The 16,203-nt window shown below is 36.3% G+C and overlaps 1 long non-coding RNA gene across 2 annotated transcripts in view; it reads left to right on the top strand.

The window, feature by feature from the left end:
• The window catches only part of LOC125326558, a 65,043-nt gene extending 49,713 nt beyond the window's left edge, over window positions 1-15,330 (top strand). For both annotated transcript variants that reach the window (XR_007203897.1, XR_007203896.1), the window contains exons 5-7: window positions 9,791-9,905; window positions 13,096-14,320; window positions 14,845-15,330. This is a non-coding gene — a long non-coding RNA (uncharacterized LOC125326558). The remainder of the gene's footprint in view (window positions 1-9,790; window positions 9,906-13,095; window positions 14,321-14,844) is intronic.
• Window positions 15,331-16,203: the final 873 nt, after the last annotated feature.

Here is a 16,203-nt window from a genome sequence, read left to right as displayed (position 1 = left end):
TTTAGGTTTTCTAGATTTGGTGATGCCTGTAAAGAGTTGTTATTTCCTGCTTGAACAGGGCCTTACATTTTTTGTAAACCCAGTACTGTCACAGATGGACAGTCTGATTCCAAGGATGCCAGGATTATGCCAATATTTCACAAAATATGATGCTTTCAAATCAAAGACCTTGTTAGGGTGAAATACAGTTTCTTTTCATATTTATATCAGGTACCTTCTCCCTCATGAATGACTTCTTCCTCATCTTAAACCTAATTATTTGAATTTTGCCTGCTCAGGAAAAGGTCTCATCAAAACAGTCTGTGTCATCTTCAATTTTACAAACTGATCATGGAAAAGACTATGGAGAGGAAGAAATGGATTATATCTAGCAGAAAACTGTCATGCTCATGACAAAACTGACAAACATGGAGTTTTCAAAGAGCGGAGAGACTTAGGCTAGGCAGCATTGCTGGGGATCACATACGTCAAATCTTTCTCATTCAGCATATTTTTTTACAGTGTGTAGACTTGTTAAACCTACATGGGAAAAGAGAACCTAGATTTGCCTTTCTGTTGCAAGGAACATCCCACATTACAGTTTTTCAGCTTACCTGTATTTCATACACTGATAACATTTTGTAAAACTCAACAAGCCAATCAATTTTTAAATTAATTTCTTCAACTATAGCATGAAATTTGGGGAACAATGTGGAAGACTCCACATGAATGTGTTCTGATGTGGCAATAGATGTATTCTTGTTGCTTTACCTATATAATTGTCAGTTGCAGTCCACAGTATGAAATACTGATTATTTTTGCCCCTACACACAAAAGACCCAAACCGTATTTTTAATTGGTTTCAATGAATCATAGAATTACACTATCATGGAATCCCCAGGTTGAAGAGACCTCATTTATCATCTGGTCCAACCTTTGTTGGCAAAAACACAGTACAGAAAAGATGGCCCAGCACCATGTCCAGCTGAATCTTAAAAGTGGCCAACTTTGGGGAATCCGCTTCCCACACAATGGAAAGATTATTCCAATGACTGATTGTTCTCACCGTGAAAATTTTCCTTATGTTCAATCAGAATCTCCTCAGAAGGAACTTGTGCCCATCACCCGTTGTCTTTTCCATAGGGCTTCTTGAAAAAACCAAGTCTCCATCTTCTTTGCAGACACCCTTTACATACTGGAACATGGTAAAGTGTCTTCTAAGCTTCTTTTCTCCAAGCTGGACAAACTCGCTTCTCTCATTCATTCCTCGCATGAAAGGCTTCTCAGTCCTTTGGTCATCTTCATTGCCCAAAGCTTCTCCACCCTGTCCACATCTTTCTTGTATAGCAGGGACCAAAACTGAACACAGCATTCCAGGTTTGGCTTGAACAGCTCTGTGTAGAGTGCAATAGTGACTTCTTTATCTCTGTTGGTGACACCCTTGATGATGCAACCCAGCATTTGTGTTGGCTTTCTTTGCTGCAGCAACAAACTGTTCACTCACACTGAGCTGCTTGTCCACCAGGACCCCCAGGTCCCTTTCCATAGAGCTGTTCCCTAGCCTAGATCCCCAGCCTGTGCTGCTCTCCTGGATTATGTTTTTCCATGTGCAAGACCTTACACTTGTCTTTATTGAACTTCATAAGGTTCTTGTCAGCCTAATTTTTCAGCCTGTCCAGGTGCTCCTGCAGGGTGTCTCTCCCTTCCAAAGTGTCCTCTGCCCCACTCAGTTTGGTGTCACTGACAAACTCCATCCAGGTACACTTGATCCCATAATCCAAACCACTGATGAAGATACTAAACAGCATTGGGCCCAGTATCATTCCCTGGGGGACTCCACTTGTGACAGCTGCCAGTGTGAAAGGGAGCAATTTACCACCACCCTGCAGGTGTGGCCGGTCAGCCGATTCCCCACCCACCTCATGGATCACACATCCACACCATCACATGCACATTTCTGTAGGAGGAGGCTGTGGGAAACCATATCAAAAGCCTTGGAGATATCCAGGTAGACAATGTTCACTGCTTGCCCCACATCAACCAAGCAGGTTCCTTTGTCATGAGAGGCAGTCAGGTTTGTCAAGCACAATTTGTCCTTGGTCAGTCTGTCCTGGCTTTTCCTAAACATGGGCTTCATTTGACTGATAGGACTACAATTTCCTTGATTTCCTTGTGGATAGGAGTGATATTAGCCTTCTTTCAGTCTCCTGGAATGCCTCCCTGATTTTCATGACATTTCAAAGATGAAATATCACATTAGTTTAAATGACTACTGACAGTAAATTATTCTCAAATCTGACTACTTTGCAACATTTTGTTGCTGTTTTCACAACACCCTACAATTTTCTTTAAAGTAAATGTTTTGGGCAAATAGTCTTGTCATTTGATCAATTTAAACATTAATATCACAGCAAGGAAATTTAAAAAATGTGAACAACCATTCTTGAAAATAGACTAAGTGATTAATGGGGTGAATTATGTGACCAGACAAATTTCAAAGGAAAAAGTAACATCACTGCTGTAAATAAAGTGCCCTGGACATTGCATTTCAATTTTCAATTGCAACATGTCTATGTCTTGTCATAGTTTTGATATAGTAATGGAACACCAAAAAATGCCCAGTGTGTCAACTCATTATCTTTGTAATATATTGCCACTCAGTAGTCAAAATACTTTATAAACTGCACTTTTATATGCCTTTATATTTTTCAAATGTCTTTGCATCAGACCTTCTTTAATTAGCTAACTAATGTTTGAAGTTGCTCCTAGCCTCTGGGACTAGAGTCAACAACTTGCCTCTAGTTAAGGAAGACAAAAAAAAAAGGTAAATTATTCTAGTTCTAATTTTTCTTTCTGAACCCCAGAGATAAACTTTTTTCTTGCTGAAATGCCTAACAAATCCCATGTTACCACAACAAAGAGATGGAAACTTACTTCTTTTTCTCTGTAAATATGACATAGACGTAGATTTTTTTTTTACTCAGCCTCACACCCTATCACAATTCAGACGAGAGTAATCCCAGTGCTTTAGATCCCTGCTTTGAAGTGCAGCATAGGATTTTGTGAAGCAGAGTTCAAGACATACTGGCCATTCTTGAAATGTGTCCCTGAATGACTACTTAGTGTTCTGGCTTTGTAGCATTTAATTTGCATTGGTTCTCCATCTGTCTAGGTGCATATAGCAAGAAATTGAATTATGCAAGCAAGAATTTATTACTTTTTATTCAATATTTCAAAATTTTCTACTGCTACCTCATAAGATGACAGTCATCTTAAGTCACTTTAAAACTGAACACCTTAACAGACTTTGTAGCAACTGGACAGATGAGGTGAATTTTGCTTTGGAGGTGCCTGCCTTCCCTTATGGAAACAGAGAGAATCCTTGCAACTAGATTAGCTTTATGTAAACCAAAACTTTTTGATAGCTGAAATGTGGTGAAAAAACCCATGTTTCTTCCCTTACACATCATTCACTTACTGCTTTTTTAATTTTAATAAAAATATCCTGAGCCAATCCAGTTAATCTGAGCCCTGTTGAGTCAATGCAAATGTCCCTTAAGTTCTGAATTTTGGGCCAGTCATGGCTTATATGTGTCTTCTACTTTCTTTCCCTTTATTTTGTTTAGTTTTTCTCTTTGTAAAATAAATTTGGGTATCTCTTTTGCTAAACCAGTAGCTAATATTAATTATATGTGAAACTATATGCAAATGGAAAGATTTTAACATTTCTTATTGGAAGATCACACAAAATCCCCAAATCATTGCTTGCAAGGAAGAGTTTGGTATTTCTGTGCTTTGCAGCTCTACAACTTAGCTGGCAGTTAAACTCATTGTAAGTCCTACATTCTCTCTTTGTATTTCTTTTTGTCTTATATTTCAATAGATTTTTATAAGGTTTTGTGAGTGGACACATTTATCAGCTGAACTTTTTTAGTGACCTTATATTTTCATTCAACTTCATTTCTAAGAGATACTTCTAGGATATATATGTAATAATTTGGGGAGTTTGCAGCTGTTGAGGCGATATATATTTCTGTGTTGTGATGTAATTTAGTGTTATTCTATTAAGCTTCTGTTGCATGATGATAATTGGAAGTAAATTTATATGAAACAGAAAATTATTTTAGAATTAAAGACTTTAGTAATCAATGTCTTCCTGTATGATGTATATAACTATGCATTTTCTGCTTGCAATATCTGGATTTTAACTGACACAGAAATCAAGATGCACTCAGATTAACATGGCAAAGTATTGTGTCTCAGAAAATTTTACCTTGGAAGAATTCTAAAATAAAAACATTAAAATTTGTTGCTTTAGGACAGCAGTTTTCTTGCAGGTTCACAGAGCCATCTTACACTGCATTTGGTATTTATTTAAGATTCCAATGACCACTTAAAATTATTAAAAGGATTTTTCATTATCCTTGCTGGTTTCATATTGTTTAAATCTTTAATTAAATTAAATGGCTTCATTACTGTTTTCACTGTTACTCATGTTTATCTTTGCTAACTTTGGAAATGCTATCTTTATATCAAAACAGGAGTAAAGACTTAGGAATCTTTTATAGAAAGAAATTAAAATGTGATGATCAGAATTCCTCTACTTTATAAAAATAAATCAAGGAAGTTCAGTATTTCCTCTGAAAAAAAGACAATACTTGGATACAAAAAATCATATTGGATTAACTGATAAAGTACCTAGTTATTACAGCAGGATTTTACTTAATTATTCCTGGATGTATTTGAGTGAAAAACACTGAATTACTCTGATGACTGAAAATGGGACATGTCATGAAAAGAGAAGGCTTCCTAAGAAATTTTAGTACTGATACTTAATATTTGATAAGATCATTCATTAGATCATTTATTAGATTATCATATTTTTTTTAAAAGAATTTTTTCTAGAAGGATGACAACATCATCTAAGTACATGACTTTTTGAACCTTGCACTTAACAATACTGGTATCTTTACTATCACCTCCATTCTCTACTCCTTCATTTCCTTTGAATAAGAGCTGACTTGCAGGCAAATTAGTTAAGTGAACACTACGCATTCTGATTTGATGGCAGGAAATTGTGTTGAATGGGATTAATTGAAATGTAAAAATAATGGATCTCATGTTTGATATGCTGAGTTACATTTTAAAATTTGTCAGAGACATAGCTGTTACCTAACAAGAAAAGTTTGAAGTATTTCTGTACTTTTCAACTTAATTTTAGACAAACTTAGAAGACCATGTTCTATAGAATCCTCCTCTGTAGGACCATTCTTCTAAGAAAATGATTTTAATATTTCATAGACACCACTCTGTCTCACGCTTGTTTAAAGTTCTACACATTTTATGAGCCTGCTGTATTATACATATTTTGGCCCAAGGGTCTGTATCGTAGGTTTTTTATTATGATCTAGGAGGAAAAAACATGACCGGGGCAGGAGTTTTTTTGTATGTGACCGTTTTTTTGGTCTTGCAATAGGATCTCATCTACTTATCATTATGACAATTTAAAGGATATTATTGGTGCCTAAGAATGACTTCTCTGCTCTACTGACAAGAGTGGAGATGTCGTTATCCTTTTGCATCCAATCTGCTCTCTTCAGCAGATGCATATAAAAGTGCATGAAATTAAGGAATTGTTTCTGTCTTCATAAATGTTTAAGTTGGGAACTGACCTTCCTGATTCTCTGATTCTAACCTTCTTTAGAGCAAGAGTCATAAAATTTCATCCAGTAACACCTTCCTTAGAGCCATTCAGAGTCTTGATAGCAACAGTTAGCAGATGTCTAGATGTTCAGGCAAGTAACAAAGCTCCCTGGGCTGTCATTAAAATTGCATCATTTATTTTTCATCTAGGTATATAAGAAATAGTGTACCATTTCAGCAGCTCCTGTACAGTATGCAGTTGATAAATATTTATGAAATTTTTAGAACTGACATATTAAGCAGAATTCTAGCTGGTTCAAAGTCAAGAATAAAAAGGTGATGTTATTTCTTTTGAGAAAAAAAATCCCTGAAGATTGTGTTATAATTACAAGAAACTAAAGTGAACATATAAGGCAGATCACTGAACTGTGAATAGTTTAACTTAAGTAATGATGCAAAATTTTTCCCTAAAACGAAGCTAAACCTCACCATAAGACCTAAACATCAGATTTTTTGGCCAATGTAATTGTAGCAAAACTGCCAAAATCATTGGTTTAAGTGCAGCTGATAGAGGAATGTTTTACTTTATTCAAGTGGTTTGATTTTGATGTGTGATATATCCAAGTGTGAAAAATGTATTTTGTTTTATTTTATTGTTTTCAGGATCACACAAGCTTTGGTTGTGCCACCTTCTTCTCATATCATGTTCTCTCCTCTCTGATTGCTGCAATATGAGCACAAGAATATACTGCAGAAAGACTCCAGAACAACTCTAAATATTGTTTTCCTGAAATCGGAACATGAGTTACCTGATAGCAACTCCCAAAAAGCCATGAATTTGTAGGTTAAGTACTTGTTAAGCAGGGTACATGAGAAATGAGAAATACAGATGTAAATGGTGATGTATTTTGTTACCAATTCTTGCTCTTTAGTTTTTATTCCCCCAGATATTTCCTGAATGCTTAGACACAGAAGGGAATATTTAATTTAATCAAGACTAACTTGAAATAGTTAAGTCAATGAATGTGGCAGAGATAAATTTTCTAAACCCTCTATTTTTTTTCTTGATAATTTTCTTAATGTAGCTGACAAGAGAACTACTTTGGTACTTGTATTTCAGTTGATATAAGTTGCATCTTTTATTCTGTTTTATGTCTCAAACAGCCCAGAAAATCAATACTCCAAACGTACAGTATGATAAATTTTATGAGTTAGACAGTAGAAACAGCAAAAATTCGGAAAACCTCTGTTAGATAATGCACTGCAAAATACACAATCATTTGAACTAGGTCGGAGAAAGATGGGTAAGAGTTCTTAGGTAAATTCAAAGAGAACATTTTCTTGTGGGAATTGAAATTTTATTTATAACTTCTGAAGTCCTTCCTTCTATGTAATTTATCGTGTTAGTCAAGTTTGTGAATTTGTTAGGTCAGATAATACTGACCTGCTCACAAATAATTTCCCTAATGAGGTTATTTTAAAAGGACAGAAGTAAATCTCTTGTTTCTATAAAGCTATGATGTTTCAAACAACTTGAAAAAAACTTTCTGATATAGCACAATTTTATGAAAGACATATAATCACTTGATAAACTTTCAAAGTTAAAAAATACTCCAGTAATTTTACATCCGCTTTTTATGTGTGATTCACAATATCAAATATTTAATAATTATTCATGAGAATACAAATGAAGAAAGAATAAACTGATTAATCTTTACTACTTTGTAAAAAGAGAGATCCTAAATTAATATGCAATCTGTTCAGGTTTTCTTTTCCCTTGTTTCTGCTTTAATGATCTGAAGACAGTATCATTTTTTCATCAGAGGAATGAACTGGTAGTGGAACCAGCATTCTGTCTGAATGATTTCAGGATGTGTCTGAAGCAGAATATTTGTAACAGATATCACTGTATTTTACAAAAGCATGCTAGTTGTTGTGAGAGATCCCAAGGTGTTTTGGGCCATGAGCCTAAAGGCTTCTGTCAGAGCCTGAGGATTTTGTGTATGTGTCGTGGGCACAAGCACTGCTCAGCAACAGTCAAAATGCCTGTGTGTTATCAACACTTTCAGTTACAAACCCAAACTGCGGAACCACAAAAGGTACTATTAAGAAAATCATCTCCATCTGAGCCAGACCTAGTACAGTATATTTTTGTATTAATTTTACTGTGAGGTGAGAGCCTGGGTTTATTTTTGATCTTGAACCATGGTTTTTGGAACTGAGCTTCTTCAACATTCAGATTGTGTTTTTTTCTTCGTGTCAGTCTCATATGAATGGCCAAAAGAAATTAAATTACCTCCTTATGTGTGGAAGTAGGATATTGAACTTCAGTTCTCAATTCTGTGCTGGAAGAAGAGTGAAACTTTGGACAGATTATTATTAGAGAAAGGGTTGAAAATGCTGGGAGAGGAGTCCTGCTTGACTAAACTGCATAGTGTATGTGCAGGTTCCCACCTGTTTCCATGCAGAATCAACCAGCCAACCTGATTATCTTTCTGTTGTCTGACTATCCTCACCCTGAAGAAAGTCAGCCCTGTGTCTGATCTGCTCCACTGTTCCTTGTCAACTCAGAATGAGTTGATCCAATGAGGAGATTGTTACATAGAAATAATTGTCAAAGATGTTTGAGTTAGAAATTGTTTATATTTCTACATCTACTATTATTTCATATACATTTTTGCAAAGGTTGTGGCTCTTCTAATGTGATAATAACCACTGTAAAGAAATACCATATTTTTGCTATAGTAATCTTGATGGTAGATATAAAGTGCATAAAGATGGAAGTTATAATTGATCTGCATCTGTAGTTACTGCATTAATTCCATCAAACTGATTTACTTTTTGTTTGGTAATATAAAGTTAAAAAGTCAGTAATCACTTTAAGAACATTTGGATATTTTCCTTTAATTATTACTTTTCCCCAAAAATGTACAGTGTAAACCTGTACAGCATTAAAAGTCACATAAGTAGTATGAATTGACATCAGAGCATAGAGTAAATGTAATGTTAACCAGAAAATTTCTAAAAGCTGTTCATGAGATTAAAATAACTGAGAGTTTAAGAAACCCCAACATACCTTGTTCAGCTTATGACTGTGTTTTCTTTCATTTCTGAATTGCACAAAAGATTAGTATAATGCTTAGTAGTACAAGGTACTTACAAAGTTGAGAGAGACGGAGTCTTCAGGAAATAAATTTTTCTGTTTCTTACCAGGGAAGCCTTAAATAGTTCACTTGTTTTCCCCAGACAACAAGTCTCTCAGGAATGACCCAAATCTTTTCCTTCAGAATCTAATAAAAACTGTTCTTTTTCAGACAGAAAGGTCCCTTTAAGGTACTGTTTCTCCAGCTGTGGAACCTCAGAGAGATTATGGAAGTCTTTGCACTTCCTGGCAAAGGATTTCTCAGGCATTTTGTAGAACCAAGAGATATTATTTCCAGCAAGCACTGTCAATAATGGATTTTTTTTTGCTGCTTTGGGGATAACTCAATAGATAGTTCCTTGCAGATTTTGGGAGTTTTTCTCAATTTATTATTTCTGTTCTTAATCCAAATGAGACTATTCTGCATTTCCATTCCTGATCAAAGTATAGTTTTGTGTATTTTTATCATCAGCAGAATCCAAACTTTATAAGACAGATTGCTGTGATACTTCATAATTATTGTCTCTTTTCGCTGAATATCTATTGGCATTTCTGTCAAATTAACCAATTTGTTGTAAATTAGATCATATCCCAAAGCATTGAGTTTATCAGCATGAGTTTGATCCGCCATTTACCACTACTGTGAAATAGCTGGAATTCCGATAAGCTGTATAAACTTCTATAGTATGAAATGGGGTTGCAATAATTGAACTGAGTTCTCTGTTCAAACTGTTCCCATGTATACTCATGGCTTCATATGCCTTCTTTGTTTAACTAAAATTATAATGCATATGGTAGAATTTAGTAATTGAAATTCAAATTCAAATTTCAAGTCTTTCATTCTTCAATCACTTTCTCTTACCCCCATGTAATTTCTTAACATGAAACATCTAATATATTTTTCACATTATTCCTCTTTTAACATTGACTATTGTCTCCTTCCCTGAGGAAAAATCCTGTCATTTTTTTGTGATCCTTGAAGCTCCTGAACATCATATATCTGTTGTTTATTTATTTTGTGAACAGGAATTCAGATAGCTGGAAACCACACAAAAAAAAAAGTGAACGTGTGCAGAACAGAGCTCTATGGTGTCTATCTGCAAAATCAGCATGCAAACTGGGACTTTAGTGAGATGTGGTGGTGAGTTTGTGACTACTCTCTTTGAGAGAATCCATAGAGGAATAATAGCAAAAAATAGAGAAGTGTTTGGAAGAGGAGTGCGTTTGTTTTGGGAAATGTAGGTAGCTAGTCAATGGAAACAAAACTTGTGTATCTCCTCAAAAGCACAGGCCATGAAGGTACCTTCCTGAGGAAGTAGTTTTCAGGAGCCAGCAGTGGGACAGCAGGAGATACTCAGACTACAAGATATTCAAGATCGTGGTAGCAGCCTTGAATTACTTATTCTTCTTACTCAACTGAATTTGGCAAAGAGCTGCAAGCTGTACCCATTGTTATAACCTTGGACAGATAACTAGACAGGCACTGGACATTTACTGGATTTCTCTTGACCCCTTCTCAAAAAGTGATCTGCAGTGTTCAAACACAAGAAATAGAAAGGTTCAGACACTTCTTTTCTTTTAGATTTCATTTTACATGGATGCAGTTTTACAGTGTCAAGCTAATCTATGCGCAGAAAATCCAAACCAGTATTTCTGGGATGTCAATGGTGACACCTACTAAGAATGCTCTTGCAAACTTCAAAGCTCTTCTCCCCAACAGCATTGAACAGGGGCCAGTAGTTGATATAACCATGGGCAATGCTATCATCCAGAAAGACCTAGACAGGCTGTAAGAACAGCCCAACAGTAATCTCATTAAATTCTACAGGGGCAGATGCAAAAGTCCGATGTCTGGTAAGGAAAAGCCCCTTGCAGTGGTACAGCTTGAGAACTGCCATGCTGGGGAGCTGCAGTGTGCAGAAGGCACTGTGGTCCTGGTGTGCAGGGAGCTGAAGGTGTGCCTGCACCTGCTCTGGCTGCAGAGAAAGCCAGCAGCCTCCTGGGCTGCGTCAGAAGGGGCATGGCCAGCATCTGAAGGTAAGGGATTGTCCTCTATTGCATGGTGCTCCTGCAACATACTGCATCCAGTTTGGGGCTCTACAGTATAAGACATGTAAAACGGGAGTAAGTTCAGCAAGAGGCCCCTGGAACAGATGGGGATAAGAGCATTTCCCCAATGAAGAAAGGCTGAGAGATGGGGAACCTCTGCTCAGAGAGGAGATGCATGTGGGGCTACCTAACAGCAGCCCCAGAGTGCTGCTCTTGACAACCATGGAGAGGTTGTCAAGAAGATGGAGCTACGATCTTCCCTTAGTGAATCAGGTGCCCAGAGAGTTTGTGCAGTCTCCATTCTTGGAGATTTTCAAGACCAGACTAGATAAGGGCCTGAATATCCTAAGTCAATCCCATAGGTGTCCCTGCCTTGAGCAAGTTGTTGAGCTAAGGACCTCTTGTGGTTCCTTCCAGCCTGTGATATCCCATGATTATATGGTTTTCCTTTAAGTCAGAACAGAACAAATGAAGAGCAGAGCAACAGTGAAGGGCAAGAAATGTTTTAGTCGTAATTCTTAATTGTAAATACAAATTTGTACAAGTCCTGACTATTAAAATAGAGAGTGGATGCACTTATCTCTGTAGCAGAGATGAGGACGTAGGACATATTTATGAAGTAAAAAATCAGTTAAGGTTTAAATTTTTACACAAAACTATTGGTAAAAAGTCATTATAGGCCAAAACACTATGTTTACTATCTTTAATTAAGTGATATTTTTCCTGAGGCTATTGGTATCTAAAGCTCATTCTTCCTGTCTTTCATTTAAAAAAAAATGCTCATCAAATTTTTTTAATGTTTTTACATTTTTGTTATGTTTTCGTGTAGAAGTTTTGAAATACCTAGTCAAGCACTAATTACCAACATCTTCTCCTTAGGACGAAAATAACTTTTACAGTGAGCTAGGCCATGGGCTGGTTCTAGCTGCAGTGCTAGTGCAGATTTGCATCTTAAGTATGTTTTTGTCTGTGATATTAGACCTCAGCAGCTTTTAAGCTGCTCTCTGATCCTCGGTTGTATTTGCAGTTTCAATTTACTGCTGTTTTGAAGCTGGGACCAATGTACTGGTGAGTAGATGGTAGATTAGCTTGGATCCTACAGTACTACCTCAGATTCTGCCTGGCACAATCCTGGCATGCTGGGCAAAATTGTCAGCAGATGCTGTGTTAATTTGCCTTTTATTAGTGAATGTTGGTGTGCATCTGTCTGAATATCTTGTATAAATACTCACCATATGCTTCTCTCAGTGTAATAGAATGCAGTTGTTACCAGGATGAATATTCAGTCATTTGACTTGAAGAGTACTGATTCTTTGTTAGTGTTGAAATGCCTCAAGGAATCCTGTTGTATAAAAGATAGTGCTATCCAATGGTTTTGCTAATTCTCGAAATGTTACAAGCCCGTTTTTTGATTGTTTTTAGTGTGCTTTTTTCTTCTTTTCTATTTTATTCCTGATAGAAAAAGATAGTAGAAAACACAAAAATGAGCAATATCCATACCCTCTGATAGACTTGTTAAACTTCAAATAAGCGAAGAATATGGACCAGTACTTTACAGACGGGTAGGGATGTTTATGAATGTGGACAGATTTATACAAAGCTTAATGCATTTTTCAAAATCCTTCATGTTGAGGACTGTATAATTTTGTGAATATGATGGGGATTGAACTAGTAGTTATACTTTATCTGGTGTCATAATACCACTGCCATAATCAATGTAGGTTCTTAGATTATTGACTACTTTAGGTATTAAAGCTTAGGTTTTGTGTTAATTAAAGCTTTTAAGTTTTTTTTTTTTTAATTTAACACCGAAAAGACTTGTGAGAACAGGAAGAAATACTTATTTGCCCTACTGATTTTCTGTAATGAACTGGATGGTCTGGAAATATTTGCAATTATGGAATCCTGTGAAAAGTTGTTAGCTGCTACACACAAACATCATCAATTGAATGTGGATAAACCAACCGGATCTTCAAGTGTCCAAAAATGTCCAGACAGTTTGATTATTTGTGAAATAATTATATAATATGATGGACTGTAATATTTTCTAAATAGTGGAATGGGAAGGTAAAGTTTTCATCTGTGAGGACACTCCAATGTCACTTTAAAAATTGTGTGACATAACTTCTGGACAGCAACTAGAATGGATATCAATTCTTATGGTGAAAACTTCGAAGCTGATTTCTTAAAAAAGGATCACTTTTGTGAATGTAGAAGCAAAGTAGTTGGTGCAGTGTACTTTGTCTTTCATCCTCTCATTTTTTTTATTTTGTTTTTCAAAGGGAGAAGAAAAAGAGAAAAGGTTCTTTCATGTGCATTTAAGAACAGAAGAATGAGGTAAAATATAGGGTGTTTTGGGGAAAAAAGGTAAGGATTTTTACCCATACTGCAAGCAGAAGTGCCATAAAACTTATTTATTTACTTACTTTTTTTTTTTTTTTGACAGAAGTACAAGGTCTATAATTTTTACATAACTGGACATCCTTTCATTTTCAAACAACCATAACTACCTTGCTCTTTCAGTACTTCAACCTTAGACATGAAAGGCTGTTAGGGCACACACAGTCAAGAGTACAAGAAGTCCCAGTTTATGTAAGCTGGAAGTGGTGCACCTCTGCAGAGCAGTCCAGAGAAAGCTTATTTCATGCTGCGCAGCTACACTAAAAAGGGAAAATATTCCTACTGGAGGTGAGCAGAAATACCAACACATGCTGTGCACCTATCAAATGACTTGAAAACTCCCTCTGCTTCAAAAGCAGCACCTTGGCTAAAGTCAATGGGATTTCACTGATACGTGAGTCAAGAACTTGCATACAACATTCCTTGACCCATTCACAGTATTCACCATTCTGCAGTGATCAGAGACTGTTTTGTCATAAACAATGACTGCTCTTCTGTGAAACTGTAAAGGAAGAACTTGGTTTTTTGCCTCCTCTCTGCCCTTCCCCTCAATGATGAAAGAATGCCTGAAGAACAGAATTTGAAGGGCTGGATAGCAAGAGGGAGTCTTGTACCAGACTGAACTTCTTTAGACTCTGGTGTACTGGACTGTGTCATGGAGATGAAATCACTGAGGAAAATTTGGCTGACATCCTTAGATATGATCTTCTTTATGCTCTAGAACCTTTAGCTTAAAATATTGTTATTATTTTTCTCTTTGATTCTGAAAAATAATTAATCTGATAAATAAGCCATATTACTTGTCTTCCAAACTGTAATTAGCTGTGTTCACCATTCAGTTTGGGGACGCCTGTAAAAAGACTTCTAAAACTAGATTTTTACATGAAAATCCCTTTTAAATGCAATTTTTTTAATAGGGGAACACGGTGAATGTGTTTTGGATTGTATCTCCTGAGGTTGCTTTCTCTTTGTCCCTAGGCTTGCAACTGTATCTGTTCCTATTAGAGGATGTGTTGTCTCATGAGATGAAATGTTTTGATTCTGTATCAGGTGAAAATAATAAGGAGTGTACCTGTGAGCTACCCTGACCAAGGCTCTTACCAAGAAGTAAGTAACCTTTGTTTTAGAGAAAAGCTGCTCCTGTTGCCATCCTGATTTTGATAGTCAAGCAGAAATTCCTTACTGAAATCAGGGGACTTAATGAAAGGTTAATGAATGTTAGAATTTTCCTATTTTCTGGTCCTGGGAAATGGACAGTTTTCTAAGAGAAGGTCATGATATTGAAATGTCTCAGTAAATGCTCTTCATTGATACTTCCCATGTTTATTTTCTAGCTGGTCCATGATAGTTTACTTTTTAATGCATCTGAAATTTTTATGCATTCTTATTACATTTAATTTTAACAATGAATGCTTCTGGTCTGCATTGATGGCATAGAGTGTCAGACGTTTTGAGACTGCAGGCATTTGTTCTGCTGTTTAGATGGTGGAGGAGCAAGAAGCAAGATTGTATTGTTTTCCAAAACTCCGAGAAAAAAGGAAGAAATAAAAATTCCCCGTCATTAATTACCATCCATTTTTAAAATATGATTCTTTTTCAGGTCTGTCCAAAGTTTTTTTTGCTATTTTCAGGATGAGGAGCAATGGGCATAAACTAAAACACCAGAAGTTTCACCTCAGCATGAGGAAGATCTTTATGTTGAGGATGGCAGAGCACTGGAACACGGAGGTTGTGGAGTCTGGAGAAACTCAAAACCCACCTAGACGCATTCATGTGTCACCTGCTTTAAGGGACCCTTCTGTAGCGGGGGGGGGTTGGATCAGATGATCTCCAGAGGTCCCTTCCAACCCAAATGATTATGTGAATTGTCAAGAACACAATATTATCTAATTTTTTTTTCCCTCAGAATAACTAATTTTGCTTACACTCTTTAAAAATAGCTGAATTTAGAATTTATGTCTGTAGAAATAATAACTCAGCCTAAAATAAATATCAGCATAAAAAACTCTGGGCTTAGTGCTCTGCATTGTGAGGCAAAAGTCAATCCTTCTCCTGGAATCCTCTCCCATACTCCCCACACACCTCACTATCAGAAAATTTGGTCTGGTTGCATGAGTATATTTAACTCAAAACAAGAATATTTGTTGCTTGCAGAATTCTTCTGTCACCAATTCAGGCACATCATATGCTCCTGAGCTTGTGCAGATGCTTCACTTCTAGTATACAGCTTGATAACCTTCCTGTGAAAGCTCTGGTCTCTGGTGAAAGCTCTCCAGAAGTGATAATTAAATGGAAAATATTCCTGCTCATGCTGATAAAGTCTAAAGTAACTTATTTTATTTTTAGCACTTTGTTTATTTTATAAAATATTTGGGCTTCAATTCGTCTGGTCTTGGATTAATGAGCAATAACGGCAACTTCTTTTATGTTTAAAAAAGATGAACAAATTTAAGTTTGATTTATCACAATGCATGAGTTGATATTTTTGGTCACTCTTTGTTTTTCTTTTCCATCTAGAAACATATAGGGAGCTTAGAAAAGAACTAACTCTGAGAGGCTGTGGGCTGGAGCCACTGAAGTCAGTATGATACAAAGCTCCTGCAAACATCCATTCAGATGGACGTGGTAGATTCAAAAGTGTCCGAGTCCCAAATGACTAAGTTCCCTGCTGCCTATTGAACTACTTCTCTTAAAAATTTATTTCATAAACATGCTCTTAGAAATCCAAACCTGGAAACTAAAGACAACTGTGTTAATGGTGCCTTGAACATGCAGGAAAATTCTTAATTCCTTATAATGAAAAAAAGTATTCTATTCAAAACAGACATCCCTACACCAATATAAGTTGTTGGATGCAAATGGCAGTCAGTCATGGAAGCCCAGTAGGTCTGACTCAGGGTGGTGTGAATTTACTGATTGTTTCAGCTGCCAGCAAATCATTTCTAGCATTTGCTTTAGCAGTGGCATTCATTGCACAAGAGAGCAAAATG

The sequence above is a fragment of the Corvus hawaiiensis genome, chromosome 5, assembly GCF_020740725.1.
Source record: "Corvus hawaiiensis isolate bCorHaw1 chromosome 5, bCorHaw1.pri.cur, whole genome shotgun sequence".
NCBI classification, from domain to species: domain Eukaryota; kingdom Metazoa; phylum Chordata; class Aves; order Passeriformes; family Corvidae; genus Corvus; species Corvus hawaiiensis.
The sequence above is the reverse complement of the archived record's forward strand: the minus strand, read 5'-3'. Positions and strand labels throughout refer to the sequence as shown.